Genomic DNA, 22,909 nt, shown 5'->3' on the forward strand with positions numbered 1-22,909 from the left:
TTCATGATCAAGAGGAATCCCTACAATCTGTAGAGACTGAGGAGAAGTACTGCCCTTGCTGTGTGTCTGGGGTTGGCCTGCAGTTTTCTGATTCTACTGAGGCGAAAACTAAAGGACTTTGCTGTGTGCTGTGTCCCCTGCTTGAAGAAGGACGTTGCTGTGTGCTATGTCCCTCTGAAGGAAAGTCTCCAAGGGCTTGAGAAGAGCTTGCCTCCTGTTTCTGAAGTCCCAGGAACAAAAGGACTTCCCCCCCAGCTTCCCTGAACTTCCTTGCTGAGAGTTCTAGTCTGCCAGGAGGGCCTGTAACTGTATGTGAGGCCATTTTGCTGAAGGGAGTTGGAAGCACGACTCAACGAGAGAGAAGAGTGACGCCGCCGCAGCAGCTGCTGTCACATCATCGAGGAAGCGTATTGCCGCTACCGCTGTTTGCCATTGCATCCTTGGAGAAGCATGCCGCCGCACAGTGGGTGCCATCGCATTGCCAGAGCAGGGTGTCACAGGGCCATCGCACGGCCGAGGAAGTGCGCTACTGCTGATAGTCGCTGCAACACCAGAGAAGCGTGTCGCAGGTACCGAGGATGTCATCACATCACCGGAGGAGCGTGTCACAGGGTCTGTTGCGGCTCAGAAAACCACCAAGTTCGCCGCACGGCCGTCGGGCGGGCACGCATCACCTGTACGTTGTCGCATTGCTGTCAAGACGCCATATTCTCTCATCGCACTGGATCATTGCAACGCTTTGAGGCGCCATCTTGTCGCATCGGAACCGGAGTGCAGAAAGAGTCGATGCATCGCCGTCTCTGTGACCCTTTTGTTTGTTTTGTGTTATGCATCCCAGGTACTCTATGAGTCACATTTCATCACCTACAAGTGTATTTTTGTAACAACCTTTCTAAAGACATTCTACTGAGTTTTGTATATGTTGGATTTTTGTCGTTTTGGTCTTGTGTAGTTTGGATAAAGATATTTTATTTTTCTAAACTGGTGTGGTGTCCATTTGTGGTGTATTCACTGTGTTACTCTGAGTGTTGGTACAAATACTTTACACATTGCCTTTGGCATAAGCCTGTCCGCTTGTGCCAAGCTACCATGGGGGTGACCAGGGGTTATCTAAAGTGTGTATCCCCCTTACCCTGACTAGAAGCAAGGGTCCCTATTTGGTCAAAGGTACCTACCTCTGCCAACTAGAGACCCACATTTCTAACAGTTTTTCTCCTGCCTGCTGCACATTGGTAGTCAATCCTAATGGAGATTAAACTGAAATAGCGACAACTTGTAAACAACGGTCACTAGATAGCCCTTGAAGTCTGTGTATATTTGTGTTGCCATAAAACCTTAGCTTTCCTGAGGCATTGTAAAGTACATGGAAGGGTGATAGACAGGGTGACCAGATGTCCCGGTTGGGTGTTGTGCATGAGTGGTGATGTGGTCAAGTTACTGCAGCCTCCAAGCCTGCTCGGGTAGTATTTCTACTACATCTGAAGGCCCTGTGGGACGTAGAAGTGGTTAGACGACTGCGGGTGCAGTTGTCTCATGGGACATGGTGAGATATACAGGGTCAGAGGCGAGCTGTGCTTGCTGTGACCTACAACATGTCTGTGCTGTAGTACCCTTCTCTGGATGACTCAGACCACCTACCTGGGAGGAAGCTGGGGGCTGGACAGTTCAACCAGATAACCAGAAATGTTGGTTTTAAATTGGACAGTTACTGTCCCCGGAAGAAAGGCACTCCCCAAAAGAGAGTGAAGACCTTGACAATACATCAAAAACCAGCGCTTACGGATACCTCTAAGGGGATTAAAGCGGTGTTAATTACCGCACGTTCACTATTAAAATATAACACGGAAATTGGAGAAATTATAGAAAGTCATAAGCTCGATCTGGCCTTTATAACCGAGACTTGGGCAGATGCAGCGTCAGAGCCAGAGCTGACACTAGCACTCCCCGCAGGCTATACCATGACCAGAGCTGATAGAGCATAAAAGCGGGGGGATAGCTATCATTTCCAGAGAAGAACTGACTGTGAAATGCTAGCCTTCCGGATACAACTTAATAACAACCATACACTAACAAGACTTCTTATATATCGTCCACCGAAGGCCCGGAACCCTCTGATGGAAAGTATCAGTCCCTTCTTGGAATCCAGTATAAACTGATCTGATTTTATAGTAATAGGAGATTTTAACTATCACCTCAAAAATGAAGCAGACCATAACACTACCACACTTATTGACGCTATGGCAGGGTTCTCATTGGGACAGATAGTTGTGCAAGATACACATGTCACTGGACATACCCTGGATGGAATCTTTACCTCTAATTCCAGGCTAAAAATTCTGGAAGTTATCCCTGTCCCTTGGTCGGACCACAAAGCTATAATACTCACTGTCCGGGCTAACTGGCAACAAACATCATCAATTAGCACACCCACCTCGGTCACTTACCATAATCGGGCGAAAATCAATCTCTCTAACCTACAGGCCCTATTACTCACATCTAAACCAAGCCTGATTTCTTACTCCAATGCCGTGGTTCATAGATTAACCACCTGGGTCAAAACAGCAGTAGATGCGGTAGCCCCTAAAAAGAGCTTTTTGCCCAAAAGGAAAAAACCCTCTGAAATGTGGTTCTCAGAAAAACTCAGAGAACAGAAAAAAGTGTGCGGAAGGTCCGAAAGAAAGGGATGAGCTAATTACGGTCAGGCGATGAAAATTGAATATGCATATACTCTATCAGAATACAAGAAATTGATAATTGAGGAAAAAAGCAAATATTTTACAACCAAAATATTGGAGGCCGAGAACTCCAGCAGAGAGCTGTTCGCTACAGTAAAAAAAATAAGCCAATCTCCCAGCTAAATCTCAGACGATGAATAGCCTGGAATTTTGTAACACTCTAGGACAATTTTTCATAAACAAAGATGAGACAGTGTATGAAACCTTTAGAAATAGCAATCACTCCTCCTCCAAGATAACTAAGCCAGGGCTAGATACACACGCACCCGGCACAGGTTTCTCTTTCAACTTTCAACTTGGCCGGGTATAGGAGGGAGTAGGGGATTTGAGCTTGCATAAGGACAAGCTTGGCGCGAAGGAATTCAAGTTGCGCCGCCTGTACTGCCGGATTGAAGTCCGGATAGAAGGATATAGTGTTACCTTTATGTAAGATCTGGCCCTTTTCCCTGGCCATGCACAAAATAAGTTCCCTATCCTGATAATTCAACAACTTGGCCAGGATTGGTCTAGGTGTAGCCCCCACAGGAGGTCTCGGCCCCAGAGACCTGTGTGCCCTCTCCACTACAAATACTGATGATAAATGAGGGTCGAATAGCTCATGAAGAAGGTCCGTCACAAAGGTCTCCATCTTAGAAATGGTGATAGTCTCTGGAATACCAGTAAAGCGGAGGTTATTCCTTCGAGACCTTGCTTCTAAATCGTCATTCTTGGCCCTAATGATGTTCAGCAACATATCCATGTGCAACAACTGTTCTTTAGTTTCAACTTGAAACTCATGAAACTCCGTGTGTCGATTTTCGAGGCCATCTAGTCGGATTTCATGTATAGCCACCTGCATTTTTACGGAGTCCAATTGTGCAGTCAGAGTTTCTAGCTTGGAGTCGATGGTTCTCAAACTGGAGCCCATTTCCAACATAAGAGTCCGAAGGTCTTCCCCGTGATCTTCCGCCGATGACCATTGAGTACCACCTCCCTGGGCATCAGGGTCATGGTCTGTCTGCCTTGTGGAACGCTTATTGTTGAAAGTCAGTTTGGGCTGTTTAGCACCCGTCTTGCCCATGACAGCAAAGTTCGGTCTGCGGCCCACCGCCCTATGTACATTGTTGAGATGAACTTCGGGGTCACGGCACCATCTATCACCACTCCAGCACCACCACGTCCTGTGATTAGCCAACTCCACCAAAAACTGGATAGTAGAGACCGTCCGCGTGCAGCCTCTCCAACCCCTGGTCACACTACAGCTAGCAACAGCCCAGCAGTCCAAACGCAGCGCCTGGGAGAATGACCAGAGCTACCTCCATCCACAGCTCAGCAAGGACATCTCACTGCAGCAAAACGACGGAGCACCATACACTTCAATCTCCGCGGCGTGACCTCCCAATGAAGAGCATGCTTCCTACCACGGGGCGCACACTGCTAGGGGACTCACCCCACTGGCCACCACAGAGTCCGGTATGCTTAAGCTGCAGCCCCCAATGCCGCTACGTACATATGGTGAACAATGCCTCAGTAAAAATGCAGCAATGTTGCTGCGCCTAATGCAGACCAGTAGATAACACCTTGTGAAGCACTTCTCCCCAGGGCGGCACACTGCAGCATTGTCCCCAACAGCTTTCCCACAGCCTCTTCCACCACAGCAGCAATGATGCAGCAGCCAGGCACATGCATCGGTCTGTCCCCTCTTGCCTCCAGGCACAGGAGTTACTGCCACAAAATGGCAGCCACGGCTTATGGCGAGACACGACACAGCTCCCCACAGATACGGCCTTGACACACATTGGCACACTGCAGCTTACCAGACATCTCCCAGCAGTCAGCCAGGTTCGAATCCACTGACAGCCTATGTGTGAAGGCTACCCCGCTGCGCCGCCCACACTAGGTCAGGGACCACGACACAGCCCGGGCTAAATCTCCATGTTAGTCCAGCCGCGGCTCACGCAGAGGGCCGGCAGGCCAGCCGCATCGCAATACACCTCTACACCGCTCGGCCAAACAGCAATCACCGTCCTTGGGAAACCAGCTATCTGGTCCTGGACTACACCGCAGCACGAGCCACTACAAAAGACGCCGCATCAGCTCTCTCTGTACATGATCGTTTAAGAATCAGATCCCAGCTGACGGAGCTTGCTCACAGAGCGGCCATTTTGTAGCACGGCTAGCCACACTCCCCGAGGAGCCTGCAAAAGTTTGATCTGTCCTGTCAATGGGCTGTGCCCAACCAGCTATCAGCCACTGCAGCTGCTGCATATTACAACTCATAATTGGGGGTGTAAAGACCACCCTCAAGAAGCAGGCCCTGGAGTATGGAGAGCTCCACCGCCTCCTGCCTGCGCCCGATGTTAGCTCCAGCAGTAGAGCATGGAGGTCCCGAAAGAAGTACTTGGCAAGTGAAAGCGGTAACGCTGCAAAGTAGTTCAGGAGTTGTGACAGGTTAAGCATCTTGGAGATCGCCAGCCGGTCCAGCGGGGACAGCGGCGGGGACAACCAGAAAGGGAAGTAATTATGGATCGAGTCCAGGACCCTACCCATGTTATCATTACTCTCCACAAGGTCCTTGTTCAAGTGGTAGACCTGTACACCAAAGGGAACAAGCAAGAATTAGTCCAATTTACTCTGAGGCCTGACACACTTCCAAATTCCTCCAGTATCTCCATAAGGGCTGGAAGTGTGGCAGTGGCATCACACAGATAAATAAGGACATCATCTTCTTATAAAGAGATGACATGGTGTTCGTCATGTTCCAGGAGAATCCAAAGCTGCTCTTTCAAGTGCAGGCAGCAGGCCTGGGGCTCCATGGCCAGGGTACAAATCAACGGGAAAAGGGGGCAACTCTCCCTGGTGCCCCTATGTATGTCAAAGCTGTGAGATATCAACTGTTCCGCCCTGACTCTTGCTGTCGGGTTCTTATAGAGAGCGCGCGTCTAACTTAGGTAACCCACCTCATGCCCATTTCCTCCAACGTCGCCAGTAGGTAATCACACCCAGTATGCCAAACGCCTTTTCTAGGTCAAGCGACACCGCAAGCTGTTCCTCCATCTCACTCGAGGCAGCTTTCATCAAAATAAGTAATCGTCGTATGTTGAGGAAGGTATTGCAATCTGGAATAAACACAGACTGATCTACATGCACTTGGGAATTAGCAACAGGGAGCAGCCTATCGGCCAGGACCTTCCCTAATATCTTATATTCTATGTTTAATTGGAAGAGCGGCCAATATGAGTGGACGTCGTGGGTATCCTGGCCCAGTTTTGACAGAACCTCTACCAGCTCCTCATGGAGCGAGTCTGGGAGCTGACCCTTCTACCATGCTTCATTAAAAACTTCCAAGAAATTCTGGTAAAGATGTACACTGAAGGTGGCATAATAATCTATTGTAAATCCATCCGTACCCAGGGTTTTATTTTGGGCAATTTGGGTGATAGCAGGCCGTATCTCCACAATTTGAAGGGGCTCATCCAGTTCCGCTCATGGGAGCGGATTCAGCCACTGTAACGGAAGCCCATTAGGAAACCCCTTGATCCTGTCAATGAGGTGGGAGGGCTATCTACAGGAACAAATAGGAATTCGCAAAAGTGGCATTAATGGCCACTTATGTATTAACCACAGTGCCACTCCCTAACTTAATTACTCCTATCGAGGGGCATTCCTGGTCGTCTTTAACCAGCCATGCCAATAGCTTGCCCGAGCGATTCTTCCTCCGCATGGAGATGGGCAAGGCAGTGCCTATAGTCATGTTTCCCCAACCGCACCTCTAGCTCTCTGTGACTCTTTCTCAGCTGCTTGCGTCTTTCCATCTCCTCAATCCAAAATGACACATCTGTCTCAAGTAGTCTCAACTCCATGTCCAGAAGTTCCTTGATCAGGACCCCCCACCATAATGGCAATGCATTGCCCTCTGATGACCAACTTGTGGGCATCCCACTCCGGTGCTCTTGTGGAGGTGGTGTCTGTGTTACGTTCAAAATAGTGGGTAATATGTGTTCATAGGGCCTCCCTGAAGGAGGATTCTGAAGTGCCTCTGTCTGGAACCTGAAGGTCAATAACGTCATTAGCAGTTAAACCTGTCCCCTCCATTTCGCATGTACTTTTTCTAACTCTGCCTGTGCAAATGCATCTCTTGCAAAAAATCTATGTTTATGCAGCTGCACTTAAGATATGTATGAACCCAGTACCTCTTTGTGAAAGTGCCCATGTCCCTCACTTTCTACGTCAGCAAGTTATAGTGTGGGGTAATCTGGCCCGTAGGTGTGCCAATTGGGTGTTGGTGGTAAGTAGTGAAGCATTGCGTTCCACGAGTCCCATTGCCCACAACTTCAGTGTGCGTTTCTCCTGAAATGCACCATTGCCAATCAAGAGACTGGTGTGGTACAGAGATATATAGGAGACTCCATCTGTGTATCAAAAGAAAACACAAGATTTGTAACCCGCCTTCCCTGACCAAGACTCCTCTGAGTACCCAGCCATACCATTCAATGAATGAACAACAACCAAAGTGAAATGTGTAATAAAATGCATGTCCTGTTTAGAGAGGTCAGGGCTCACGGATACACAGGCCCGCTCCAATGATCTAGGCGTCCCACCCTCGCTCATGGGGCCCCAAGGTGTCTACAACAGTCACGGGTGAGCAGTCCACACCACTCATCACACAGCAAAGAAAAAAAACACCCTACATAGCAGATCATCTGCCAGCCATGGCGTCAACCTCGGCTCCCGGGAGTCCTCCCCAGCAGAGGCCTAGGAGCCATTAGTATCCAACTCTGTCAGAGACCCGGTTTGAGCACAATGCTTCAAAAGGATTCTTGCCATATTGCAGCATCACTTTCCCTACCTGTGCTCGCTCCCTGTCCATCTGTGCTGTGAAGGGGCAGCTATGGGTCCCCCACTCCTCCTACCACTCAGTTGTGATGTCAGCCATTTACTACCATTCCGGTCATCTGATATGGGCTTTGCAATTCCCTTGTCATGTAACCAGGCTTATGCATCTGCAGGAGTAATGATAGAATGGGTTCACTGATCATCCATCACCTTAAGTTGAGCATGCTAGAAAAGAGCATACTTCAGGCCTAGCTCCCGGAGGCATTGCTTGACCATCATATGTGAGTTGCGAAGATGCTGCACCTCCGCAGTAAAAGCTGGGTAAGCTGTGATGCTGCTGTCCTCAAAGCGGGAGGGACCTTTCATCCAAAACAACTGCAGAATCAAGTATCTGTCACTATAATTAGGTAATTTCCCAATTACAGCACCCAGCTGGGCCCCTAGTAGCTGTGGCCTCAAGGTAGACAATGTGCTCTCTTCACAGAGAAGAATGTGGGTACATTGCCTGCTAGCATTGTGGTCATCAACCACTGTTTGAGGAAGAGTTCCATACTCAAGCCTAATGAGCACTCCAGAAAGCCAGAGAAGAGGCAATTATTACTTCTTAAGCAGCCCTCCGCATCCTCCGATGTAGCGAGATGACATCTGCCCTCATTTCCTTCAGTTGGGTTTGGAGTTCCTGCAATGTGGGTCGCACCATGGTTAAAGTGGAATTAGCATCTTCCACACCTTCCACCTGTTTCATGTGACACGTACGGAGAAGGTTCATATCCAAGGTGACTGCATCAATCTTGGACAAAAGTGTGACTTTTCTGTCCAGAATTGCATGCAATATCTGTATGAAAGTGCCCTCTTTTTGAATGGTTGTCCCCACTTTTTTCCAAACTGTTGATGTGCTTTGACTGAGTGTGCCCTGGGTTCCTGCCAACCAGGTACCCAGGGCCTATGTTCTTTCCTTAAACTGCATTGCTACAAAATCCAATTGACAATCTTTGGTCACTTATAAGTCCCTTGTAAATGGTACCATAGGCACCAAGGGCACTATGGCCAGGGAAGGCCTCTAAGGACTGCAGCACTTATTGTGCCAAATTTAGAGGCCCTGTACCTTTATAAACACAGACACTGCTATTGTAGGCTGCGTGTTTTGGTGCAGAACAAAGCGAAGAGTTGACATGGCACACATCACTGTGTACCATGCTTACACCCCACTGCCCTGGCATAGGTAAGCCATCCCTTTAGCTGGGTGCAATCTATCAGTGGTGAGTGTACAGGTGCATGAGCTCCGTACAGCTACAGTGTCTAAACCAATTCTTAGACATTGTAAGTGCAGTAATGCCATTAAGAGTATTAGATGCAGGGAGGTGGCCATTACGAACTCCACAGCACCATAATGGCTTTACTGAAAACTGGGAAGTTTGGTATAAACCATCTCAGCACATTAAACCCACACTGATGCCAATGTGGGATTTAAGGAAAAATGCACTCAGGGGGCATCTTAGAGATGGCCCCTGAAAAACGACCTAACTCTAGTGTCCTGGCTGAGTGGCTGCTCACTAGCTGCCACCACCAGACATGTTTTTGGACCCCTGGGTCGAGAGCCTGCTTCTTTGATGGTCTAAAACAATGCACATCCTGGGACTAGGTGCCAAGCCTCCCTCCCCCAGGATGGGCAGGGTTCACGAAGACGACGCTTCAAAGGCATGCGGCCTTCGTGAGCTACCCCTCGCATTTGCTGCTTCCAGCAACAGATCCCCACCGGTTCTGACCACCACTTTGGGTGGGAGAATCGGCAGGTAACCAAGTGAGGAAGAGAGGTGTTCCCACCTTTGCTAACCCTACCCCTCAGGTGCGGAGGCGAGGTAAAGCACAGCTCTCAGTCCCCACCATCTTGCAGATGGGGTGACCCAGCCAACCAGAGAGAGGCATGTGCCATGCTCAATTAAGAAGAGGAGAATGCCCACTGACTTGGCCCCACTTTGAACCTGCTCCAGCGAAATCCCGGTGTGTGCTGCAGCCAGCAGCCCCCAAAAACCCGGAGGACCTGCCCTGCCTTCCCAAACTAAGACTTTGTCTCCAGTGAGCACATGGAATTACCCATAGACTCTGTCTGCATCTCTCTGCATCGGATGCCCATGGCCTGAGTTTGAGTGGCCCAACACCACAAGCAGGTTTCCCCAGCGATCCTGACTTGAGATCTGGTGATCTCTGACCTGCCTAGAATCTCCAATCAATGCCTGCAGCCCCTTACTAAAGGAATCTCCCGACCGCGACTGGAGCTGGTAAGAAAAACCAGACTCCTCTGCACTCGACATCCAACAGCCTTGGGTGGCCCTACGGATGGTGTCCCAGCATCCCAACTTACCTTTCCAACCAGTGGTCGCCTCCTGAAGATCTTCGTCCCCGCAACTGCAGTGTTTGCTGCAACCGAAGAATCCCTATTGAAATTAATGGGTACCCAACACCAAAACAGCACCCTGTACCCAGCTGCCCCTGCGCCGCTTCGGGTGCACTTTGGGTGCTAACACAGATCCACCTTTGCCTTGAGCCTGACACCAGGAGCTTTGCTCCCACAACATTGTGGCCTGCTCGTGAGCAGCCACCAACCGGAGGCCCCTATCCCCCTTTGGATAACATTGGGCTTCAATACTCTGCACCCAGCCACCCTATTGCCGCTGAGGGTCCTTGAAGAGTGCATCCTTGACCCTGAGGGAACCCTGGTGATAAACCCAGAAAACCAACTCCCATACCAAAGTACTTACAGTTAAGTCAATAACATTATTTTCTCCCATAGGACTACATTGACTGCTTTCTTGTGAAAAATCTTCTAAGTGAGGAGTTGGTTTGTATTGTGGTACTGAAAATTCTAGACCCGTGTCATAAACATCGTTGAATCATGACGATTTTGGTATCAGCAGACCGAGAATGACGAGTATACTATATACAGGCATTTTCGGCGTACTCGAACGGCTAGATCACCATTAAATCAGGGATTCCGTCCTGAACCCTCGGGTTCCATTTTGTGCATGGCAGCCATTTTGTGGTTGCCCTCACATAGGCTGATGACTAAGGCCAAAACGAGTCTTAAGGACACGTACACCTTTGCTGACTTTTGTGTGACCTGGGCAAGCTGACTCCACTGCCTGAAGCCAAACCTGTTCGGCCAGTTCCTCTCCCAGTGGCCGATCGAGATTAAGATCAAGGCACAGCATACCATAAACCTTTCATTGCACACAACTATGCCTAATCTCGCTCACACCTGTCTCTGTTTCTTGCTTTATGGCCTGCTTTACGATGAGGAGGTGCCCGGTTTTATTAGGGGTCCGTCCAATATCTGATGGAAAGTGTTGGGCCTTGTTGGGAAATTGTTTGTGAGCCGGGCAAACTGAAAAATGGGCTTGTCATCATGATCCTGCTTTTGTCGTGGAAACATGTGAATGGTCAAACTGTAAGGAAGGAATGTTGGATTTGTTTTTGCATGCTTGCAAAAGCTAGGACTGCCCCTTACTTATGTGTTGAGTCATGTAACCCTAAAACATATAAAAGGCCTCTGTCCTCTGTATTCCTCAGACTACCTCATTCAGTTGCTACAGCTTCTGTGTGACGTGGCCTCACTATGTTAAGTTTAATAAAGATGTCTTTTCATATTACAGCTTCTGTGCCAAGTTCTTTGTTATATTAGTAAGTATTCCCTGAGAACGAAAATTGCAGTTCTTCAGTATAAAAACTTGAAAAACTGCAAATATACAAAAACTGTATTACTTACCTTTTGTCTACGAGATGCCCCAGTGTGCCGCATATCACATCGGTCAGCAAAAGTAACTTAAAAAGCAATGTAAGAAGTAACATGCACAGTAATCTGTAAAGTAACTGAAAAGTAATTTCAAACTGTTGACTCACCTGTAACTCAACCAACTGCATTCAAACCAACGTTCAACTATTATTGTAAGTTTTAATACTGTGAAAGTATTATTTCACTTACTTACACCAGGCTTGGCTTGGTTCTAGAAATAAAATAACTAAATAATATTTTTGTACAAACAAAATTGGTCTGAGTTCAGTCTTTGAGCATGTGACATCATTTCTTGCTTGAATCTGTACAATAAATGCCTAACACTACCCTAGGATAAAGCCTTATGCTCGCCCACACCACCACAAATAGGGAGTAAGGTATTATTTTCTTTTACTTCTGGCTACCTTTTGGGTTCCACTGGACTATGTGCACACTATACCTCATTTTGGTATAGTCTATACAGATCCGGCTTCCTACAATATCTTTCAAAACTGTACAGAGTGACTGTGGAGTGGCCCAGAGTGCCAACTCTATTATCAGGAGAGCGGAAGAGCCTGGTGCATCCCCAGTGCCTGGGGTGGGGTTCTTATCAGAATTGGGCTTCACCATCATGCCCACATTGGTGTCAATCCCAAATGGATGCTCCAGCAGCTTCTAGACAGTGTATCATTGCTCCCGGCTCTCTGTCCGATTCGGGCTGCAGGTTTGCACGGTTTAATGCTGGAGCCGTGCGTGGTGCTGCCAGGCCCCCTCAAATAAATTAAATGTTAAAGTTTGTGGAATGTTATAAAAAATGCAACAAAGTACTATAACATGCAATCAAATAAAAGGCAAATTTAATTGGGCAATAGCTAAAGGGTAACCAATAAAAAGTAGGGGATACGAGATATTACAGCAGATGCAGAAGCCGTAATATTTGTTATCCCCGAAGTAAGAGATGTTAGAAGACTCAAAGAAGGGTGCCAGTTGGCAGAAAAATACTGTGCTCATCAAGGCAACATAACACCATGTTCAATTTAATCCTGGTAAGTTATAACCCTAGAAACCTTGGCGATACCAAATATTTTAGTCTGTATGGGCCATTATATTTGGTATCCCTGAAAGGAACGGATGTGAAAGTTTGTGGAATTAAATCAAAAATTTTAAAAGAGACTGCAATCTGGTATCAAACCAAAAGACAACTCCAATTGGTCAAATGCTAAAAGGTAACCATTGAATAGTAGGAGATTACAGCAATGCATCAGCCGTAATATGTGGTATCCACATAGCAAAAGGTATTGGCAAACAGAAGGAAGGGTGCCAATTGGCAGAAAAATACTGTGTTCACCAAGCCAAGATAAGACCATATCAAACTGAATCTTGTTAAAATCCAACCAGAGAAACATAGTTGATACTAAATATTATAGCCCGTATGGGCCATTATATCTGGTATCCCCCAAAGGAACCAAGGCCCAGATGTAGGTAATAGCAATTTACCGAATGGTAAATACCGAATTTTACCGATTCGGTATTTACAATTCGGTAATTGCTATGTAGGTAAATAATTCGGTAAAAATACAGAATCTGTAAGATTCGGTAATTACCGATTCGGTAATTACCGAATCGGTATTCACCATTGATTCCTATGGGCCTTGAAGCCCATAGGATTCAAAAGCAAATACCGATTAGATAATTACCGAATCGGTAAAATTACCGATTTTACAAGGGGGACAGGATGTCACTTTGACACCCTGTTGCACCCCTGTTTTGGGCTTGTGTGCCATGTGACACACATACATGCCCTTATGGCATGTCTGTGTGCCACATGGCACAGGTGTACATGCACAGATGTGCATGTACACAGGAATTCGCTATTTACCATGGAATAGTATTCCGTGGTAAATAACAATTCGGTAAGGGCCTGTGGCACTGATTACAGTGCCACCTACATATTGATTTACAGAATCGGTAAATTTACCGATTGGGTATTTTACCGATTCTGTAAATTTACCGAATCGGTAACTATACCGATTCTGTAAATAATATGCCCCCTACATGTCAATTCCCAAATACCGGTCGGTAACGGCCGAAATCGTCCGTTACCGACCGGTTATTGGCGAGCTACATCTGGCCCAAAATGTGAAAGCTTGTTGAATGATATAAAAAATGAAAGTAGATGGGGACGTGGCCGAGTGGCAACACTAAACACTTGCTCCGGCCCTGTAAAAAGTGATCCTGAAGTATCCTGCCACCCCAGAGTCTCCACAACACCAAAAACAAAGTGTGGCCTTAGTGCGGTGCAGGCGGGGGACTGTAGGGTACCTTTGGACCTTCAGCATAATCGTTGGTAGATTGCTGACGCCCTGTCGCAAAGAGGGCCGCCCGCTTCCCATCAGCGGAGGCCTAGTAGCACAGTGGCCCTAAACCAAGAATGGTGACCGGGAGAAGAGCGTTGGTGGTGGATCTGAGAGCAGCCTAGAGGGTACTGCCCCCCGCTGTGGTTGCAATACAAAATATAGTGGGAAGGGGACCGGGATTGCCTCAGATCACACTAGAGTTGTAAGGCCACTGTCACTTTGGGAGGATTGCAGGTGCCAAATAGGGATTGAGAAAAATCGCTGCATGCCCATAGAGAGGTCCACACATTCTCCTGCACCACCAGTTGAGGGCAGATCTGCACCACAGGATAACTGGCTTATACACTTTGGGATCCCTCTCCTATACCATTGCGCTTTTGGCTGCTATTGGATCATAATCTATTGGAGTGGAGGCAGGTTGGGGATATCCTTGATGTAAGTAATGGTCAGAAGCCTTAAAAGATTGGTCTGCATTGCATCACCTCCCCTAGGACATTGACAATTAAAATTCAGGTCTCAGAACTTGCATACTCACCTGCTGCTGGTTCATAATTGCCTCTTATGCATATTTTCTGTACCTTTGGGACTGATTGGGGGTCTCCTCTGGAGGTGTGTGGTGGTGGGGCGAGGTTTATACCTTCAGTGTTGTAGTGGGCCCAATCCCTGGTGCATGTCAGGCAAGGATAGACCGGTGTGGGACATGCAACAAACAAAATGGATCAGTTTACTGCTAAGGGTACGGGCAGAGCTCCACCATTCTGGGAGGATTGAACTGCCCAGGGTGCTGTGGAACTTTTCGGAGCTCATATCCTGGCAGCCATTGAAGTTTCAGGTATTGCAGTACAGGCAAAAATTGAGGCCATGGCGTTTGACGTGGATTTGCTTCACACTGACCTGTGCAAAGTGGCTGAACGATCACTAGAAATGGAGACGCGGGTCACAGAAATGAGGAAAGAAATCACACAACTGAAGACAGCAGTCACCACACTGGAGGCCTGATCAGGTACGATGGAGGCAAGTCTGGGGGATGCAGAGGGGAGCTCCTGCAGGTGTAACCTTAGGTTTGTGGATTAAGACAGCAATCCCAAATGCAGCCCTGTTGAGATTCGCCCCACTGATCCTTAGCCCCATCTCAGAGACCAGCACCCCCCGCAGAACTATATTTGCTAAATTTCTCAAGTATAGAGACCGCAGGTCTGAAAAACATGAGACCTGAAGATCGAGAACCGTGTTCTCTGTATTTTCCTGGATTTCACCAGGGCTGTCTAACTACAGCAGCATGTCTTCTGTGGGGTTAAGCAAAAACTTAGAGCAATCGGCTTGAAATATATGTTGCTGTATCCCGGCAATATGAAAGTTATTCTGGATGGCTGCATACACTTTTTTTACCACACCCGAAGAGAAGTGGGACAAGCCTGAGGTTTGCGGTTGGGATCGTATCCCTGCGTTACCGGTGAGGAGGGATGTATGACGGTACGATGCATACCGTCACAACGCGTGCTTTTACAACGCGTCCCTTACAACGCAAGTCGTTACCACGACGTGCGTTGGGGGCGCGGATTGAGAATAGTATAATTTACTATTCTAACACCAGTCCCCTTGGACACTAGGGAAGGTGTTGGAATAGTAAATATACTATTCTTAATCCTCTAGCGCCCTCCAGTGCAAGTCGTGGTTACGACTTGCGTTGTAATGGACGCGTTGTAAAAGCCTTGCGGAGTAAAATCCGCGTGGTAAAGGATGTGAGGAGAGACCACGAGAGCCTCGGATGAGGATCAGGAGGTGGCAGAACTACTCAGCGTCGAAGAAGCAGGTGCCGGCGACATTCGAGGTCAGCCGCAAGGGTGGTGATGAGATCAGATGGGGCTTTAGACCTGGAGATGCAGTGCCAAGAATCTGAGGATGCCAGAGTTCTGGTGGAGACTGCTACTTCGGCTACGTCCTCTGGTACTGATTTCTACTTGATAGCAGAAATTGGCCGAACTGACTAAGATACAGGCATGGCTTGAGGAGTGAGCTGAGCTGGTCTCAGGGTCTTGTTATTGGTGCCCCAGTCACGGACTGCTGATGGGAACAAAGACTAAATATATGAGGATGGGGGTGCTTGACCTGCCACAATGAGGGAGAATGGGGCACATGCTGCACTTCTGCATGACTGGGTGTTTTACCCGAGTTCCGGGTTTTCTCACTCGGAATGGCATCTACTATGGGGTCTGGAGGCATACATTACTTGGCCCTTCCTCTCTCCCCCTTCTTTTTTTCTTTTTTTTACTAACACACTTATATCTGTTTGTAGATGCAGATGCAGAGGCAGAGGCAGGTCAAAAGATGCATAGAGAGGACCGGTAGCAGACCGGTAGTAGGAAAATAGGAACGCCGCCCTTTGGCCCCTGGACACCCGGACTGAAGCAGGGCGCAGCATAGGAGAGAGGCGAGACCAGGCACTCGTCCGGCTGGTGCTCGCGGGTCCGCAGGTTTGAACTAAGGCAAGGCTCTGGGCGAGGATCATGGGCACACAGGCTCAGAAGTTCACTGCCTGGTTTGCTAGTGCAACTCCATGTGATCCCCAATCTCTGTCTCCAGCCAACCAGCCTGCACCCTCCGCCGCACCTGGCGCCCTCCATGCAATTTGGGGGCTTAGCTGAGCAGTGTACAGTGATCCCAAACTGGGAAAAAGGGGTGACTCTACTCCTGACTACTGTAGACTACTTCAGACCTGTCGCCCGGCAGCAGAATACAGCAGCTGCATTTGGAGGTGAGGGGACGAGCATGACGGTAATAGCTACTGTCTGCCCAGTGTGAACCCGGGCTCCTGCAAAAGCAGACCAGTCAGGTCTGGGTATGGCTTGCAGGTGATGCGGTGTGTTCCCGCTCGGACCCCACCCATCGGCACTCCTCCTGGCCCTTTGACTGCACTGGCCCAAAAACCTTGTCTAAAAGCGCTCAACAAAAGCGCAATAATCAGGTGCCTTCTCTACACCTGGCATATTGATAACACCGTGGCGTGAGCACTTTATTTAAGAGGCTTCATCCAAGGGGAATGCTCCAGGTGAAAACCTTCTTCAACAGCACAACAATCGGGTGCCTTCTTTGCGCCTGGCTTACAGGCAGCTCAGCGGTGAAAGTTACAGGCGGGTGGAGGTGATAAACATCAGTGGCAGCTCCTTTTCCCTCCTCTCCCTCTGCCCTTTCCCATCTTCTGATGGGCTCAAGCCAATCTCAGCGTCACTAAGGCAGCCTTTAGGTATTCTAACAAGGCCCCCAGAAGAAGTGAGCCGTATCAACAACAGAAAGAGGGGGAGAGCCAACTTACAACTCATAAAAAAATCTTACAGAATGTTGGCTCCTCTGTGCCATTCCCCAACAGTAAGCTCACAACATTGAACTCCACAAAGTGGAAAAGGGAGTTAGACGCAACTGCTTTATCACCCCATTGCCCCCAAGCCAACCCCACGTATAAGTGTAGCAAGGGCAAGCAACCTCATGCCCCGCTCGAAGCTCGGGCAGGAACCGAGAAACCGTCAAAGCAGTAAAGAAAAGGAATTCCAAGCGCAAATCCAAGCAGCCAGCAAAGTATCCGATGGAGACTACTCTTGCACATTAGAATCAACCATACCAGCCTAGCTCGTTCAACCTATAAAAAATGGAGATACAGGAGTCTTAAAATGATGGATTTTATTTAAATCCCCAGAGAACCAAGGCATGGCAACGCCCATATCATCTCAATCAACTTTACTTGTACCTCAGATAGACAAACCTATAAAAACACCCGCCACGCAGACAACAGTCAAAGCGCACGTCCACACCACTGAAATAGAACAACAAAGCAGGGCCTCAACTATAAGTTCACCCCAAGTTATTACCTTTGGGAATAGTCAGCTCATTCATCACCCCCTTCTTTACGCACAAAGTTTAAGATATTTTACAGGTAGAAAAATCATTGGAGTCATCAGTAGAGTGGCAGGAATTGTTACTCACCCCTTTCGAAGACACATGTGACGAAGATGAGGTTCACTTAAACATAACCATAAACACCAGACCCAAGCATGATTACAATGCCTTGCTCTCCCCATTCAGACTCCAGAGCAAAAACGGCCTCACCATCCATAATAACACCCCTGAAGGTATGTCCTAAAACAACGAAATTCCAGCGACCAATGCCACCTCATTCACAACCCAAAGCAAGTCAGCTCGGCCCTCTCCATCATCCTCATCACCCTGGTGGGCCCCATTTATAAACACAATGGAGGTGATTTTATTGGCTTTAACATTTAATTCAGAAACCTAGAAATCCAAAGGCAACAATGGACCTTAACCAGCGATTCAAATAGCTCTCCCTCAGAAACAAGTAATCGCAACCTCTGAGCATTCTCGTACACCTGTCTGCCCTGGAAGTCTACCCACCGGCAAAGTCTGGCTCCTGAGCATGGCCCCACAAGATCGTGGTATAATCCATTGTGAATCAAAATTAGCCTGGGCGTGCCCTTTGAGAAAAACAATTCCCACAGTATCAGCCATATGCCTGAGCAATCAAAACCTTCCACAGCAAACACAAGAGGCACAAAAATGGTCCGGGACACGGCTGAGACACTGGCCAATAAAGGATCACCCTACAACTCATTCTGAACCAAGTCTGTCCAGCATATCTCATCTGACTTGTTTAACCACAACAGCACACGTCACAAGCCCGATCAATCAGAACCTCCTTGGACAATTGCCTTCCCTACTATCCACAGGGACTGGAGTTGGAATAGTAAATTAAACTATTCACTATCCAGCACCCCCCAACGCAGGTCGTTGTAATGACTTGCTTTGAAAAACCTACGTTGTAAAAGCATGCGTGGTAAAAGCATGCGTTGTAACAACGAACATCCGATGCAATAATGAACCATATTATTATGTTCACTTCTCAAATAACCACCATCCAACATGCGAAGTTGTTTAACTGGGAATCTCTCATTGTGATACATCCATTAAAGGGGCACCTTGGTACCCCATAGCTCTTCAAAGAAAAAAGGAGAACTTAACAAGGAAATCAGGCAGCTGCGAAAAAAGGACCTAATGCCTAGCCATCCTACAATGGTTTAAATTATGACACTGAGACACACCTACAAAAAGGCAATTTGGTCAGCTAAAAAGATATATCAAGAAAAAATATGTATAAAACTGCTGCCCACAAGCAAAAAAACAATAGCAAACAATTCTGGGCAAAAATCAATTCACTCACAAATGGCAGTTTTTGTCATCACAATGCCGAAATCTCAGAGTTAGACTGGATTACTTACATCAAAGCTGACCCGCCCAGGACAAGCTACAAACAGTGCAATTGAGAAAAGCATAACTATGAAGGGTCCTACTCCCACAGAGAACCCGCCAAAGGAAAAATGGGTGATAGAATCGCAAGCTAGGCAATCCCTGAAGAAACTAAGATCATATGGGGCACCGGACCAAATAGTCTCCCTAATGCCCTGTTCACGTACGACCAGGGCTTTTGGGTTTTGTGTCTTATTCCCTTACTTAATTTGGCATTTACCACCAGCATAATTCCAGCATCATGGAGAGTTAGCATTCTCCACCACATCTTCAAGTCAGGGTCAGGGACAAAGTCAGCGAATTACAGACTGATCGACCTGATCGATGTCAAACTAAACTCTACGCTACCAATCTTTTAACAGATCTGGAAGCATGGACAAAAGCTGAAAACATCATCCCGGCTACTCAAATGGGATTTAGGGCCGACATGAGTGCAACCACCAATTGTCTGTCCCTCAGTCTCATGATAGAAAAGGCAAATTATAAGGCCTCAAATCTATACACCTGCTTCATCGACTTAAAAGAACCATTCAACATGGTCCCAAGGGAAGATGGTCCAAAGATGGCTAGATGGGGTGCACCTCCAAATATTCTCAAGGCCATTACCGAGTTACCCTTAGACAACTGGGGGCAAATCAAAATAGGTAAGGGTGATAGAATACCTAGGAAGATCCCCACACTTATAGGCCTAAAACAAGGATGTGTCCTCGCCCCTTGCCTCTTTAACATATACACAGCAGATATGGATGCCGTGCTATCTGAAGTATCGAGTGATCCACTAAAAGTTCCAAACAGACCAATGTGCAGTCTACAATATGCAGATAACATTGTTTTATGTAGCCAGACTCCCATCGGCCTTCAGAGCCAAATTACAGCCCTCTTCAGTTTTACTGAATCTTCAGGCTTGAAGTAAAATTACAGCAAAAAAAGTAATTTGCTTTCCACTGAAAAAACTGCAGGCAAAGCACAAGGTTTAAATAGAAAGCAGTTGGAACAGGATCGACCAGGTCAGCTACAGATACTTAGGGGTGGAAATGGACTCCAGATTAAGTTTTGAAAGCATCTTGCACAAAGAAGGGACCTAGCCAATAAGTTATTCTTTGCCTTCTATCTGACAAAAAAAGAGATGGGGAGCTTGCCTCCACTATATTTACTGCAAATCATCGGCAAAATTTCTACCCTCGCTGACCTCTGGTTCAGAACTCCTCAAAGGCAAAGATGCAACCATTTTCAACCTGTTCTGTTCAAACGCATTTTCACCTTAACAACACATCCCTCAAGCTCAATTGCGCCTGGAATTCTGACTTTTTCACCAACCGTGGTAAGATTGGCCGCGATAACTAAATTGTATTGGAAGATGAGAGCTGCACCACCTGATTCACTGGATGCTTTGTGTTGGTCTGAAATATAAAGCCAGTGTACAACTGGCTAACAGTGCTTCACCAAGCTTTGACAACCCTTAATCTATCTAACGCTTGGGAGTTAAACATCAGCTTCACAGCGTTTAAAAAAATTGCCAACAAAGCAGCCAAGTTAAAATCATGGGCACTTGACAAAGCTGAAATGGCCAGGAAAAAGTACAGCTGGACAGTCTTACAATCTTATAGTAACTGGGGGTCCCAAACATATCTTACGTGCCATATCTCTCGAACCATCCAGCAATGCTTTCTATTAATCCGCATAGGTGTTTTTGCCTCAAAAGATCAGGCCCCGTCCTGGAAACAAAGCTGGCCTAACTTCCTTTTCCATTCATGTGGACAATTTGGCAAAAAACTATCACATTTTTATGTGTTTTTGCCCTCCACTTAATCAACTTAGACAAACATGACCCTGCCCTGCCTTTCGGTCACTCAAGCTAAGATCCTGCCACTGTGTAGTGATGACATTATTGAATAGTAAATCAATCTATCTCACTTGCAGGTTTGCCAAGTTCCTATTGCAAGTGAACAAATTATTATTAGTTCAATCTGCTACGTCAGACAAAAATTTTTCGTCCCCAGGCATGGACACCAATGACTAATTAACTGGAACTCTCCAGCCAAATGTATACTGCCGCACCTTGTTATTAGCTAATACATAGCCCTTATCCATCAAGGGACCCCTGGTCTTTAAAGTTTGGTTCTGACACATCTATCTTTGCCCGGTTTGCAAATGTTGAGGACTCCTAACCAGCAGCTTGCACAAATACATCTGGAAACACCGGGTGCTACTGGCTATTGAACACTTTATTGGTCTATTGGTTTTTAACACATGGTGACATCTCTTTTGCACAGTATGATTTATTTTAACAAGTTTTCTATTTTATGAAGTTTTTGGCAATTATTTCAATTGTCTTGCGTGGTTTGACTTTGTAATGATTTTAATTAATCTGCAAATAAATCTATTTACTTACTGTATGTATTTTTCCATTTGTATTTGTTTGTTTTTCAAGTCAACTCTGATAGGGTGAGTGAGAGATTGGGAGTTGAGCAACAACAGTGGTCAGAGGGCACATAGGAGCAGAACAGGATATGATACGTAGGGGCTAGTAGCTAGATGTAAAATCTTATGGAATTATATTAGAAATGTGAATAGGTACAGTAGTCTGCAATCAACTAAAAGCAACTTCAAGTGGTCAATGGCTAAAGGGTAACCCACGAAATGTAGGGGATGTAAGATATTACAGAAATATGTGAGCCATAATATTTGGTATCCCCATAGTAAAGGATGTTGGAAAGCAAAAGGAAGGGTAATAATTGACATAGATATACTGTGCTCACCCATCCAACACAAGACCATGTCAAGCTGAATCCTGGTAAGTTCAAACCAAAGAAACAAAGAGGATACCAAATACTATAGGCAGTATAGGCAATTATATTTGGTATCCCCTAAGGGAACCAGATTTTAAATCTTGTGGGATGATGTAATTTTTTTTTAAATATACTGTAGTCTGCTATCAAATAAGAGGCAACTTCAAGTGGTCAATGTCTAAAGGGTAACCGATGAACCTTAGGGGATACGAGATATTACAGCAGTGCATGAGCCATAATATTTGGTATTCCCATAGAAAATGATGCTTGAAAGCAAAAGGAAGGGTAAAATTTGGAATAAAAATACTGTGCTCCCCCATCCAACAATAGGCAATGTCAAATTGAATCCTGGTAACTTCTACCCCGAGAAACACTGGGGATACTAAATATTATAGGACGTATAGGCTATTATATCTGGTATCCCCTAAGGGTACCAGATATAAAATCTTGTAGAATGATTTACAAAATGTGAAAATATACTGTCGTCTGCTTTCAAATGAAAGGCAGTTTCATCTGGTCAATGGCTAAAGGATAACCCATGAAACATAGGGGATACAAGATATTACAGCAATGCATGAGCCATATTATTTGGTATCCCCATAGTAAATGATGTTGGAAAGCAAAAGGAAGGATGCTATTTGGTATAGAAATACTGTGCTCTCCCATCCACAATAAGACAATGTCAAATTGAATTCTGGTAACTTCTAACCCGAGAAACACTGGGGATACTAAATATTATAGGCTGTCTAGGCTATTTGGTATCTCCTAAGGGTACCGGATGCAAATCTTGTGGAATCATTTACAAAATGTGAAAAGATACCGTAGTCTGCTATGTAATAAAAGGCAATGAGAACTGCTCAATGGCTAAAGGGTAACGGAAAAAACATAGGGGATACGAAATATTACAGCAATGCGTGAGCCATAATATTTGGTATCCCCATAGTAAATGACGTTGGAAAGCAAAAAGCAGGATGCTATTTGCTACAGAAATAATGTGCTCTCCCATCCAACATAAGGCAATTTCAAATTGAATCCTGGTAACTTCTAACGCAAGAAACACAGGGGATACCATATATTATAGGCCGTATACAGCATTATATTTGGTATCTCCTAAGGGTACCGGATGCAAAA

This window comes from Lissotriton helveticus, chromosome 6 (genome assembly GCF_964261635.1).
Source record: "Lissotriton helveticus chromosome 6, aLisHel1.1, whole genome shotgun sequence".
In the NCBI taxonomy this organism is placed as follows: domain Eukaryota; kingdom Metazoa; phylum Chordata; class Amphibia; order Caudata; family Salamandridae; genus Lissotriton; species Lissotriton helveticus.